This window comes from Pinus tabuliformis, chromosome 8, assembly GCF_031772625.1.
Source record: "Pinus tabuliformis cultivar Carrire ecotype Pingquan chromosome 8, CPIR1, whole genome shotgun sequence".
NCBI classification, from domain to species: domain Eukaryota; kingdom Viridiplantae; phylum Streptophyta; class Pinopsida; order Pinales; family Pinaceae; genus Pinus; species Pinus tabuliformis.
In genome coordinates this window covers 684,777,658-684,793,101 of record NC_142294.1, presented here as the reverse complement: position 1 = coordinate 684,793,101, position 15,444 = coordinate 684,777,658, and positions in this window count along the sequence as shown.

The following is a 15,444-nucleotide window of genomic DNA, read 5'->3' as shown; positions in this document are numbered from 1 at the left end:
TAGCGTGCTCCTGTCTTTTTTCTTGGTGGCTAAATAGGTCCCACAAAATCTCTTGCCCATTTGTCAAATTCCTGTAACGATACCTGCAAGTTCAAAGGAAATTCATCCCTTTGCGATGGCTTCCTGGTCCTCTAACTAACATTGCATGCCATACAATATTCCTTGGAATCTTTGTGCACAGTTGGCCACCATAGCCCAGCTTGTAGGATCTTCTGCACAATCTCTCGTCCAGCATAATGTCGTCCAACAACTCCTCTGTGCACTTTAGTGAGGATACTTTGTCTTTCATAATCTGGTACATACCTGCACAAAACTTCATCCGATCCCATTTTATACAAGTGCCCTGCAATGACAGAAAAATCCGCAACCTTGACCACCAATTCCTTCTTCTGCTGCTACACCTATAGACAAAATTGGATTATATATGCAAAATTTTCATCTGCAACGTGCACAACAAAAGTTGTGCGTCAGGCAATCCTTCATTAAGATTTGTGCGTTCTTCGCCATTCTCAATTTGCGAAAGGTGATAGAGTCCAACATTTAATATTCTTGGCTTCACAATTACTTCGAAGTCGTAATCCTGAAATAGTAGTAGCCACCTACAACCCCCCCCCCCCCAAAACACAGGCTTGTTGACCAGGTGCTTGAAAGCTGAATGGTCTGTATACATTTTGAAGTGCATACCCAACATATAATGTCGGAACTTCTGGAGTGCAATACCATCGCCAATCCTTTGCGCTCCATGGTTGAATAAGTACTCTCCGTATTAAACAATTTTTTTCTTGCAAATGCAATCAGATGGTCGATATCTCTTGCACCTGGTTGGGTTAAAACTGCTCCTAATGCTATGCAGGATGCATCCACATGTACATGAAATTCTTTCTTCCAATTTGGGAATACCAGAATAGGTGTTGTAACCATCTTTTCCTTTAAAACATCTAAGATTTTCCGGCAATCATCATCCCAACAAAATATGGCATCTTTCTTCAATACTTTCTCTATGGGTGCAGTGATCTGTGCATATGCCTTAATAATTTTTCTATAATATCTTGTATGGCCCAATGTTTCACGCAACTATTTTACATTCCTCGGGGGCTCCAAATTGATAATCACTGCAATTTTGGTAGGGTCCACCATCAATCCTTTCTTACAAACAATGTGGCCCAAAAGTATTCCATATGGTACGCAAAATATACACTTCTTCATATTTAGGGAGATCTGATACTTCCTACAAGTATCCAACATTAGATGAAGACTTGAAACATTCTTTTTAACTAACCCGAATACCATCCAATCATCAAAGTAGACCTCCAAAAACTTGTGAATAAATTCCTTAAAGGCAATGGCTACCACCCTATAAAAGATTGCAGGGGCATTCTTAAGGCCAAAGGGCATAACTGTATACTGAAAAGAGCCCCATTCTGTGGCGAAGGTGGTTTTACTTCGATCTTTTGGCGCGATCTTGATCTGGTGATATCTTGAGAATCCATCTGTAAAAGAGTATGCTTCTTGACCACCAATGTTTTCCAATACTTCATCGGTGAATGATGTAGGGAATGGATCATGTACACAAGCATCATTCAATTTCCTTAGATCTACACAAATCTTGATGTCACCCTTTGTCTTCTTCTCTTGAACTACCATAGGACTAACCCAGTCTGATTCTTCTACAGGCTCAATAATCCCTGCTGTGAGCATCTTATCTAGCTCTTTGCACACCTTTTCTTTGTATTTAGGATTCAATTGGTAGGGGTGTTGCTTTACCAGATTCACATCTTAGGCTTCAGATTGATTTTCATAATACCCAAATCACCTACTATCCCTTTTAAATCAGAGAACTTTGTTGGAAACAAGTCCTGGTATTCTCGTAACGACTCTGCGACCTTGTCAACTGTGTCCTCATCCTAGTAATCACTTATATTCATGAACTTCAACTGTGCTTCTGACCCAATGTTCACTTGCTTGGTCTTCAATGGTTTTGCAATGTTAGGAACCATTACCTTAGGCTCAGCGACTTCGCCCTATTGCTCTGACTCAAGGATATTGATATTATTGGGATATTCCTCACCCTCTTCTGTGGTAACATTATAACACTCTAGAGCATAACGCAGCTATGTACTCTAGTCAGGTTGTACCCATGAGATAGGATATATAGGCGTTTTGAATATTGCAGCCTTGATTTCTTGTAATGCTTCATCAATATATTCGAATCTGTCCTCAAAACTAAATTTTAGCAGAAAGTTTTTCTTTAGAACGTCCCACTCCGTGGTTCCATGTCGCAACTCTGTTTCTAAGTACCAATTCATCGGAATAGTATCCAAGGTATGGCAGAATATATGTACCCATTTAGGCTATGGTTCCTCTCCCCATTCTTTCGTCCAATGAGCTAGATGCTCGCGCGGATCATCCTTCCCTGTATATTTTTCAGTAATGTGGTATTTGCATAGTCAAAGCACAACTTCATCATCCTTCGATACTCCTTCCAGTTTGCAAAACTGTTCTTATGTGTACCCTACCATCTAGATGGCGTAGCTCTCAACGCGATGTCCAATGATTGGAACTGATGCTCCTCCAGTACATCCCTTTCAAATTTATCAAGAAACAAATTTACATCTTCTAAGCCATCATAATATGGTAAATTGTGTACCTCAGTGGATATACACCGAGTGATTTAGTAAGTTTGTTGCATTGCAACGTTGACACTTCATGCAACCTATTCTTCCAATGCTCGAGCTCCTCATCTGAATTCGAGTTGCAGGAGTTGTCCTTTTCCAAAGTAATTTTTCCATCTTCCATAGGGTTGATCCAATCCTCATTCCGTAGGGTAAGCTTATAGATCTGGTCAATATCAGCCTCCTCATAGTAATCTTGAACTGGTCTAGTATACTACGCACCCTTCGCTGGATCCAAAGGAACAATGACTCTCAGTTCCTTCTTCTCAAACGTCATGTTGTGCTTCTTCAAGTTGATGACCACATTCAGACCACATTCAATGTCGATAGTTATTCCATGTAAGTGTCCCATAGGAATAATCTTTTGTTGGTTCACCATTCATAGTTGAATTGGGGACCACTATAGCGCCAGATTCCCCATTCTTTCCCAGGTCTATTTAGGCAAAACATTCGTGTCAGATCCCAAATCTAGGATCACTTGGTCCATTTCAAATTCTCTGATTTGTGCAGTCAATATCATCTCTCGACTAATCCTTTTCTTACTTTTTTATACTTTCTGCACTGCAGGTTGTTCCGGTAGGACTTACCCTTGCTAGCACAGTTATCTATTAACTCTTGTAGTCCCTCCACCGCTTTCTGGTCCCTTAAGAGCTTCATGCAACTAAGTAAGAAGGATGTCAATACTAAAGGATCTGTTTCCTGCGTGGCAATGATGTCTTTAGGCTTCTCCATTCGTGCACTTTGAGTCTTTGATGTGGAAGCTCCTGAATCCTCAAATATATTGTTCGCCTCCATAAAAGTTTCTTTTGCCTTATGCAAATGAAATTTAGTATCCTTGTCAACAGCCTTACGCACCCATGTATTCTCTTCTGGTTGTTTCCCTACGACTTTATCTTCCCTGGTAGCTATACCGCTTCATGTAACTATATTAATGTTGGGGCCATATTCGCATGGTTTTGACCTCATCATCTGGAGTTTTGAGTGGGCTGCTGGTTCTTCTTTTCTTGCATCTTTGAAATGAGTACAGGACAATATTCTATCACGTGGTCAAATTGTCGGCAATACTGACAAGAGGATTGTATTGGGTTCTGACAATCTCGCACAAAGTGGCCTGATTCCCCATAATTGTAACAAATAATCTATCTTCGACCTCTTCCAGCTCGTCCCCCTCTTCCTCTTCCTTGTTCCTGGAATCCTCCATGCGCTACAGGTGCACCTTGATCCTGCTGAGGATGTGTCTCAGCCTGTACTCTATATGTCGGATTTTTGTCCATCATTATCTCATAACTTCGGCAATTGCGCTCATCATGGCCTACAGATTTACATAAATTTCAGAATAGTTGTTAGGGAGTTTGTACGAACTTTTGCAACAAATGGAAATTTTCAATTGAGTGTTTTCCTGTTATTTGGCAGATAGAGCACCATGGTACTACACCGTTACTTGGTCAAACAAAATTTTCTGGCTTTAGGGGGTTAAGACCTTCCCCAATTAAATAGTTCTAATATACTGGGCAATGATCCTTGTCGTGATCATTCCCTTTTCATTTTAAGCACCATACTTCTGAGCGGGTCTCATTTTTTATCTCTTTCCCCTTCTTAAGATCTTGTAACTCCATATGTAGGCTATCCAACTGCGTTTGAATTTGCTACACTCCCAGATTCGTATCCTGAATAGGTGAAGCCTCCAACTTCATAGAAATTTCCAGCGCTTTAGCCTGCGATGTAATCTTCTGCTATGACAATGGTAATCTCAAATAAGGCAATATCGTAGCAATATACCAGTGCTTACGTTTCTCGTCAGAAATTTGTAGATTAGCTTATTGTAGCAAACATTTCAGCCTTTGATCAATATCCCATGTAGATTCTTTCACATTATGCTTAATTTCCTTGACCTTAGTCACATACTGGGCTCGAGACTTTGGCTTTCTGAAATCATTATTAAGCACATATTTCATGTATTTTAATGACACAATTGGATTAGTCGTACTGTACTTGATATACCAAGACAACGCTCGATATTGCAATGCTGTGACTAGCTACGCTTTCTTCAAATCATTATCTGTTAACTACTATGACTTCCACACATCATCCACTACAAAACAGAATTGGTTAGGTTCTTCTGTCCCCAAACCCTTGAATATATGCATCTTCATAGTGTTCGCCATACTGAATAGCGAAGGTGGAGGCGGAGATGGAGGCGTAGGTGTGTGAGGTGGAGTTGATGGAAGAGGTGGAATGGATAAATGTGGTATTCCTGTAGTACCTTGATCTATTGACTGTGACACAACTCAAGGCATCTTCGGACTATTACTTTCTTCTTTGCTATTAGATGCTCCCAATAGAGGACTGTACTCAGCAATGGTATCTAGATCTTTTCTGAACTATTTCCAACTTCTCGTAGCTCCTATCGAGCCTCTTCTAAACATCAATTTAGTGGCATCACTTATTTCTCGCACAATAGCATTTTAATCTAGGTTTTCAGGGACTTCAGATACCTCTTGCTCCTTTTAAAAATGACGTTTAGCTTTGCTATAACTGGAAGACATGTCAATCACGAACTCAGTGATAAATCCAGCCAAAATACTATCGATCCAGTAATCGAGAGCCTTCACAACATTGCTCTAGGGTCCACATAATAGGGTTATCCAGCTTCCAAGTAGGTTGACCATCCACCAATTTAGCCAACCATTCGTATAATTCACATGGGAAAGTGCAAAAGAAAATTTCGTGTTCGTCTATATACAAATATCTCTGCAACCACTCTTCTTTTGATAGGTGCAGATTCCTCTTTTCTTGAGCTGCAAACTCGTGAAGCTTCCTATCTATCCACTTCTCAATTTCCTTGTTTGTTGGTATCCATAGACCCCACATCACACATCCCTCAGATAGATCCCAGTCCTAGCAATAGAACCATTTGTTGGCTTGAGGGGGCTTAGACCTAGGTTCAGAGTTAGCCGTGCTAACCAACAAAACCCTACACTACTGGCCCTTTTGACAACAACCTATGTAGCGTAGGCTGCAGTCTCACCCAAGGCAGTATTGGGGGATGCTAGAACCAAGTTTCTGCATCCAGAGGGCTATGTGATGTCTTTCTGCAGATCTAGGGCTTTACCTTGACCTTCACGAACCCTAGTCCTCGAAACCCAAAACTTACAATAAATAATAGTTAACAGAGTTATGTCCTTCGTTGATTTTGCTAAACATGCATAAGATCATAGAAATAAACAGATCTACATATTCACGAATTCATTAGATAATTTTCATGGTTAAATGCATTCAACAGATCATAAATATAGTGAATTTGGAGATAAAATAGTAATAGACAAATGCACAGATATTTCTTCAAAAATAAGTATTTTATTATGCTTCAAATCTTCAAATACATCTTCTTCCAACCCTGCGCACACAGCTGCAGGGGCTCGCGCACTCAACTGCGGACTTACCAAGGTCTCCACACGCACAACTACAAGAGCCTTCCCCTTCGCCCAAGTACAAAATAGATAAAACCAGACCCAAATCATGAATTATTCTCTATTGATTAGCTATCTTATGATACTTCTATGACTTCCTTTTATATTCTTCTTCATTACAATACCATGGTCTGCAAACCATGGGCGGGTTTCAAAACAACTTAACTTTAACAAACTAAGGGGATTCGACCTTCCTAAAGCCCCTTGGACTCCTATTGACATGCACTGCTCACACTCTGCTCCTCAAAATGTAGAGACTTTACAATAAATTTAAAAAAACTTAACAAAATTGGACCCAGGGCACCTCATCCCAACAATTCCACCCTTGTGTTCATCTTTCATTTTGAGCTCTGTGTATTGTTGGAGTATTAGGCGCATTATCTCACTTGTGGTTGCAAATTCCCCATCTTCTCGGTGAGTTTCTCAACCTTCATTTTTTCTTTTGTAAGTGTTGCTTTCACTTTATTTTTCTCTTACATGTGTCTCTTTTGTCTGCTTTCATTCTTGCATGTGTCACTTGTGTTTTCTTTGTGTTTGCATGTGTCGTTTTTACTCTTACATGTGTCGCTTTCACTTGTTTTCACACATCTTAAGAGCACCATGTCACACTTTGTAGAGGCATCTCCAACACACTCTCTTGCACTAGTTGATTCTATTTATCATTAGAACATGTGATGGACACATTGTTATGGAATACCGCACATTTTGGTTGCAGTTGACAGTTGTGTCGTAAAGGTTCATCTTAAGTGTTGCACTTGGAGACAAGTGCCATTTTTTTGTCATCTCATTGTACACTTGTTGGTTGTGGGTATTGTGTGTCTTATTTTTATGTGCTTGGGTGTATATGAGTGTGTGATCATGTTCGAGACTTGTTATATGCTCTTACTCTCTTGTCTTAATGATCTCACACTTAGTCAATTTTGGAGTTCTTCCCTGTCCTCACATCTTACACAACTCATGGGCACATTCAAATTCTAGCTAATTGATGAGTGCAATGCACATTCCTAAGACACAGTGATGAATACCTTATCTCTTGGAACCACGCACTACACAATCCTAAAGGAAAACATCCTTCAACTACACATTAAGAAACTTTAGAACTTAGACCATCAACCTTGTTGTTTACACTTGCCCACTGCATATTCCCTAATCAATCTTACCTTTGTTGCATATTGCATAGTCTTAGTGGATAGTGAGGTCATTCTTAATCCCATTCAGAACTCACCTGCGCAATAACTAAACACTCCTCCTCAATCACCACACATTGTGCAGTCATAATGCTCAAGCCTCTCATTCATGTCTCCTAAACTTTCCCACTGCGTAGTCCTTGAGCAACCTTGCCTTGTATTGTGCATTGAATAGTCTTAGTGCATAGTGGGGTCATCCCCGAACCCCTATGGGAGCCAACTACACAATAATGGATCCTTTCCCTCAAGCATTACGTAGCCACAGTGCCTAAGCTTGCTATCCTTTCCTCTTGGATTTTCCCAATGCATAATTCATGTCTTGCTTCTCCATTACCACTACGCATTGCAAATCACAGTGTTCATGCCCTCACTCCATGCCTCCTAACTTTGTGCGTTGTTCTTAAGAAGGCCTCTTCCCTCAATCGTTGCACACAGTCCCACCACAGTCAGCATTTTCACAAGGTAGACTAGGTGATTTGAGGACTAATGTTCTTTTGTCATGAGTGAAATTCATTAGTAGGTGCTATCATCCTATCATGGCAACATGATGATCAAGGAGGAAAAAAAGAAAAGGTTACAAGAAGGACAATTGTGGAGATGAGACACAAAGATGCTATCATGCAAGAGTAAGGGAATCTTGGACTATGACAAAGAGATGCCAACTTATGTTGACTTAGAATGTTCCAATACTTATCTAGACCCTTTGGAGGGTGAATATGAAGTACAAGCTAGATCTACCATGAAGTATTAAAGACATAGTATCAAGGAGAAGAACCTTGCATCGATAGATTATAATGAAGTCTCATGTCACTGTCGCAAAATTGTTACTTCTAAAATGTGAAGTTACACAAGATTCTATCTTGCTCCATTCTATTTTGCAACATTATTGGTGAAATGTAATTATGCAATTTCAAAAAATGAAAAAATATATATTGTGTGGAATCCCAAGGGTCACACATGGAACATGAAGAGTCACTAGGAAGTCCTAGAGTCATATAGGAGCTCAAAGATTACATAGAAGCTCAAGAGTCATGAGGGAGGTCAAGAGTCACATGGGAGATGAAGAGTCACCCCATTTGTTATAAACAAGCCCTAATGCCTCAAGGAAAGTACTTTTAGACTTACCTTGGATTCTCTAGCCTGACATACGAGAGAAGATCATTCTTTGGAGGAGCAAGTGGTGGCTTAATGTTCCACTATTGGGGCTAGTATTGCATCATTGTAATTGTGTATCTTGGAACTTTCACTTCATATATGAAGCTCTTAGCCGATGCACTTTCATGCATGTATCATGGATGTTATAAGACTATTCTTTTAATGTTTGCGGTATATGCTTTTGTTCATACATACTAATAAAAATGAACTATTTCATTGGCTTTGGTATACGTCTTGTTAAATGCACATTGTTACTTGCTTTTATGATCGTTGTTATCTTGTGAACTATTTTTTAGGCCAATTAATGATTCTTTCTATGCTCCCATGTATCATTATTAGGATAGTACTATTAATTTTCTTCTAAAGGCTCACTTTCTCTCTTCCATCTATGAAAGTGCCTTATATACATTACAATTGTATACTTCATAGTGTCAACTTATTTTCTTATTTAAAAGTTTATGTGCATACTCACTTATGTTGTTTATTGCAACCAATGAAAACTTTTAAGTTATGGCAGTCAGACCAATTATTAGGATGGGGCTCCTACTCTAAATAGTGTGAGGTCTAGTTGGGACTTCATAACGGGGAGAACCCCTATATTGGCATACTTCCAATACCATCAAAAAGTGGCGCTAGAAGGAGGGATAGATGATAAGTTGATCCCATAGAGTCTATTTTGAATCTTCATCTTGAATTGGCTCATTCCAAAATCATAATCGTGGGATGTTTTTTGAACAGATCAAATCTTACAATCCCCGTGGAAACCATTTATAACTTGTCACATCTCAAGTTTTATGGAAAGGGTCCAATAACCATGCTTGGGCATGTTGTTTCTCCTAGAGACAACCTCCGGGTTGAGAAGAAGGTCAGTGCCTAAGACATCTTAATGTCTCTTGAAGATAAATCTATTCTGCTCAAGAATTAGATAACAAATTATTAAATCTGGTTCAATTATCCTACTTTGAGGTAATCCAATTTTATATATTAGTATTATTGCATTCTAAAGAATTAATGTTCAGTTATGGTGGCATACACATAGAGAGTACAATTTCATTAATTGTTGTAGTATAGGTGGAAGAAGAAATGCAAGAGAGAAACCTAGTGTAGAGGGCTTGTGATAGAATCATGTACATTAAATTCTAGTAGAATTATGAAAATATAGAGGAAATGAGACATAGAAACCATGGAGCACATTTTAAGGCCTTCAATCCCACACATTATAGGTATTTTTTGCCATAACATGACATAGGTAAATATGTTATACAAGATTGAGTTCCAACATCTACAATTACATAATTTCTAAGATCAAAGGAACACATACAAAATGATAAATAAAGACATAATCACATACTCCACATGTTAGTGCTTGGAATCACTAAAACGTTATTTAGTAATCTTCAAGAACAATATACATCTCATAAGCTCCCAAAACTTGAAAAACTTGTAGAAAACTACAACCCATGGAAAATACAATCAAACCCTTGCTAATGAGTTCTTCATCTCTTTTATAAGAAGAAAAAAAATAAGAACAACTTACCAAAATATCAAAAATGGTACAACTATCTAAACTAATCAGTTGTTCAAGCATGAAACTAGTCCATTTATCTTAATTATTACATAATAGACTTGATTCCTTTCCTGAAAATAAAATATTTATAGTATTACAAAATGATAGTGATATGTCATGATTTCCAAATCAAAAAAATATTCATTGTTGGCTCGCTTGTTCTCTCGAAGTGGATCCATGCTCCATTTTTAAGACTCGTGGTGGTTTAATAAACTGATCACATATTTTCCATAGAACTGGATCTAGTGTGGGAGTTTGAATAAGAGCATTGTAGGACATCCTTAAGCTTGTGAGTTCATTGTAATTTGGCATGGCTACGAACAAGGTCTTCACAAGCCATAACAGTTGAAAATATCTCTATGGAAAATTTACTATGGTTTCGCCCTTGAGAGTGGCAATATTTTCATGGGACAAGTCCACCTTTATCTTGGCCTCAACTAATAACTACTCATACTGCTCCCATAGTAGCATATTTCCTTGAAAATCCCAACATCTAGGCAGTCCTACTCTAGTCCACTAGTCAAAATTAGAGTTGAATGTTGCAACCAACCTTACCAACTCATTCGTGCATTCCTCAGCCTTATCCCTTGCTTCCATTTTCTAGATCATTTTGGAAACTTCCATAATCACGCATGTCCTTTCAATGTTGTCCATTTACCTTAACTCACCAGCTGTCTTATCATTAAGGTACTTGATAAATTTCTCAGCAGTGTTGGAATTCTTAGCATCCTCCTCTTTGGATGACAAGATAGGGAATTCAATGGTATTTACTGCAACTTTTTGTTTTGCAACTAATTTAAGGTGTTCCCATATCTTCTTTATCTCATAGTTAATATCATCCCAGATTAGTTGCCTAGATTCAATGAGGGACATGTGCCACCTGATATTTGCTACTGATTTGCTCCATATTTGTTTGGGTGGATTGGAGTTGTTTCTCCTTGTTTTCAAGAATGTGCATGGTGTTTTCCAAGTTTATCTGAATCTTCTTAAGCTCACTCTTTGATATCTGCAAATCAATGAGACCCTTGGTTAATTTCTCAGTAGGGTTTTGTGGGTTGTCTAGCACAACCACAACACAAATGTGACAATCAATCCTTTGTTGCAGCTTTGTTACCTTCAATTTGAGGGATACCACCTCATTATTTCTTTCTATCAATTCCTTGGCTAGTATTTCCTTCTTATTTTCCAATGGTGCCAACTCTTTGGTTTGTACATGCTTTGTAGCAGGAGTTTTAAGTTGTTTCCTCAATGAATGGATCACTAACTCTGAGCCTTTAATGATAACATCTATGGTCGCTTTATCATTTGGGTTCACCCCTAGTTTGATAATTAGCTCCTTGTAGCCTTCATTTTGCATATGGAGGGCTCTCGAATTGGCCTTCTCCTACTTTATTTTAGTAGTTTCCTTCTCTAACAACTTCTTAACCTTGCGGATGGTCAAAGCTCCCTTTCTTAACTCACTATAAATCATCTCCCCTACCTACCCGTGTAAATTGATCTTGTCTTGCAAGGGGACACTGGTCACATCCAAAGGCAAGTCTATTGTTCTAAACTGTGGCATAGATGGGAGGGACTGCACTAAAGGCTGATACAAGGAGAACTCATCTGATTTCTCTCCAATTCCATGGTGGCTAGAAGCCGGGTTTGGGAGGGATTTGAATGAGAAGCTAGCTATGATTACATCTTATCCCTAATTTTCTTGTTTTTCTCATCTTTCATCTTCCTTTCCTCCCATTTAAGGCCTTCTGTTGATGTGCTTCCAATTGAACCCAAGATTGCTACCTCAGTTGAGTTGGAGGTGCCATTTTGTTGTGGATCCTCTAATTGCACCTGGAATCCTAGCTAGTTTAGGTTCTTCTCGGTCAATTTGACCTCAATCTCATCCTCAGTCTGCTCTTGGATTTTTTCTTTATTAGTTGAGGATGAATCCTCCATCTTGGTATCTCTTGCCTCATCAATACTCCTCGTCTAAGTTTTTTCCTTTGTGCTTGGTGTCTTGACTTCCATATTTGTATTGATGGGTCATGAATCAAAATTAGCCTTCCATTCTAATTCAGGTTTATATTCATGTTCCTAGGAAAATGCTTTAATCTCTTTCCTTTTACTAGATATGATACCATGAGGATCATAATGCTACACCTCTCCTATTTCAAATTTTGGTTCCCTTAAAATAATCTCAACTTGGAAATCTTGTCTGGAGTTCACAACAAAGGGACCTATAGTCATTGGAAGCTTGAAAATATAACCCTTCTTGGCAAGGATAAAACATATTTGGTATTATTTAGGCTCTACTTGATGAAATCCAAAGTAAAAACCCTCATGGGCATAAACACAAGCAACTAGTAAGGAGGCATTTTAGACCCATATACCATGATTTCAGTGTAGTCTTAAAAAAAGTACCAGTCATCCACCCTAGCATCCTTCCTAAGTGGAAGAATTTGTTTCTATTGGGGCAAGATTCTATGGGGGAGACTTTGTTGATAATTTTATAAGCAATGGCCACGAAAGTAGAAATAAATTGTGAAAACCCCTCATTGTTGGGTTTCTTCTTCAGAGGACTATCCCAGTCGACTACATAATTTCTCTATTTATTGGAGTCTACAATGCTAAGGCCTAGGTAATCAAATTCCTCCACACGAGTGTATAGGAACAAATAAAACATTATGGAGGAGTACCTGAAGTAGGAGGCAATGTAAAATTAGTTTCATTGGAACTTAACAGCCTCAGCTAGAAAAGAAAGAAGGTCAAGGACAATATCTGGTTTCATCATTTTGTGTAAGAACCCTAAGGATTCTTTGGAGAAAAGTATTGTCACATCCTCACCAAACAGTAGTATAATAACAACCAAAATGGGCTACATAGTTTGTGAAAACAAGGAAATGGGCAAATTTTCTAAACAATTAGGTGTATGGAGCTAGAATTAGCTAGAGGAAAACTTGTTTCTCTCTAGCCGAGAGTCCATTGTAATCATAGAAGAGTGTGGTCCCTGTAAATTTCTCCAATTTTGTGGATTTTGGTTAAACAAAGGCATTCTGTATCAATTCTGGGGTGACCTCCAAAATTTTATCCCCAGTGGATGAAATACAACAATTCTTCTCTTCAACGAGGGTGGCCATAAGCTAGGAGATGAACTCTAGGAAAGGGTATCCAGTTGGGGAAGTTAAGTAATACAGTCTTGACTCAACAAATCGAAAGGGATCTTCCTTATTCAGGTAGCCACCATACAAGTCGAAATGAAGGCCTAATAGGTTTAGAGGGAAAAACTTGTCTTGAATTTCTGTCTCTGCATCCATGAAGGGTTCCATGTGGCCCAAGGGTTTTGGTTGTTGTGGTTTTGGTTTTTTGGAGAAAATTTCTTTAATTTAAGCATTTTGAAATTGGTGCAAGGACAAATAATCTATGGATTACCTGGTAACACGAGGCAATTTGATGTTGTAGGCGCAAGGAGGCTCTACGGTAGTTGACATTTGAGCGAATGAAGTTGTGAGCAAGCAGAGCATCAGGAAATAAAAAAATTTGAAATAAACCAATTTGAGTTGCAACAGTCAATTTATGAGGGTTTATGGGTGGGAAAAGGATGAGGTGACATGGAGGAGGCACATGGTAGAGTCAGATTGGGTGGAAAGTAAGGGAGGAGGGTGATGTATTAAACATTTACACACTTTCTTGCCACACTCGCTTGGTGGTGGTCCCAATGACTAACGTGGTCGCCACACTGGCCTGACAGGTTGTGGGCCCATCTATACTCCTCTGGAGGGTTGCCTAGACAGGTTTAGAGATGGGGCTCGACCCCCCTGTAATCCATCATAGACGGTAATTCTATGAAGTGAACTTTATTGACTTTGACTTTCCAGGGATAAGCATTGGCTTAATTGCAACACTTGTTACCCCGTTGGAGCTTCTCCGGGGTGAGCTCATTCCGAGATGCATGGGGATCCACCTGATAAGTAATCAATGTTTAACCATTTAAATTTAAAAGTAGGGGGAGGCCCACGTTCATCTCTTGTGCTTTTTCTTATTTTTCTTTCTCCATTTTTTATCTAGAGCTCCCAATAATATTTGAGCTCATGAACCAAAATCCTATGCAATATAAACACTTTAAGGAAAAACAAAGGGGGTATAATAGGGCATATGCTTTTATCATTTAAATTTTCCTTCCCAATGGAATACATAGTAATGATGCCCAGGCTAAATTGTTTACCCTCACACTTGAAGGTCATGTCAAGCATTGGTGTCATACATTGCCAGCTACATCTATTCATTCATTTGAGCAACTTGTTAAGAAGATTTGTGAATATTTTGACAAGTATGATTATAAATATGTATATAAAATGATCAAGCAACCTAGAATTAAACCCAATGAATCATTAGAGGATTTTATTAATCAATGTCTTCACCTTTTCTATGATTTTTCTGAAGAATATGTCGATTGGGATTTCCTGAGTGAAAAGTTTCAGCATTTGGTTCTAGTCTCCTTCAAACACTTTACATGAGATTCTCCTAATGATTTTCTCTTCCAACTTTTCTCAATCACGAGGAACATCCATTCTTAGATGAGGGACCTATTAATGCTTTTATTCCTTTCCTTCCTCCTTTCTCATCACTAAACAAAGGGGTTCCTTGTGACAAGGTTGGAGTTATGAAATTTGAAAACCAAATTGCTGATCTATTTCTCCCACACCCATATTCTTCCGATGAGCCCATTTTCATTCAAAAAAGCTTTCATGGTTCTCAGGATTCCATCAAATCTAATCCCTTGATTCTTCAAGATTGCACTAACATGCTTAATCTTAATCTTGAATATGATTCAATTTAAATTAGTGTTTCTTCAAGGGGTACTTGTCATCCTCTATCATTTACACCTCATGACCCTTTGTACCTTGATTCACTTAATCAATCAGCTCCACTAGTAATTTCTCTAGATACTTTTTCTTCTCAATTTGTTGGTTCACATGGTGATCAGGTATAAGGTGGCTATATCTCATAAGTAGAGGAGAAAAAGAGTGAATACACTTTCCACATTTCACACCTCTTTCATATTCCCCCTTGTCAAAATTATGATCAATCATCTTGTGATCTTGATAACTGGTCAAATGATCTAAAAATACTTACTCAAATTGAAACCCTATATATATATATATCACCTTAAAATTCATGTTTATACTAATATAAGAAGTGATGGGTGCCCAAGTAAATTGAATGATCTATTACTTCCTCAAGAGGACTTGGATTTTCGAAGCTTCGATCTAATTGTTGAGCAACCTTCTCATAGTATGCAAACTCCAATTTTGGATTGGGATAATCTTTCAGTTCAGAATGATCTAAAAATTCCTCTTATCCTCGCATCTTCATATACCAAACAAGAAGGACTATATTGTTAGGGGTTTCAATAT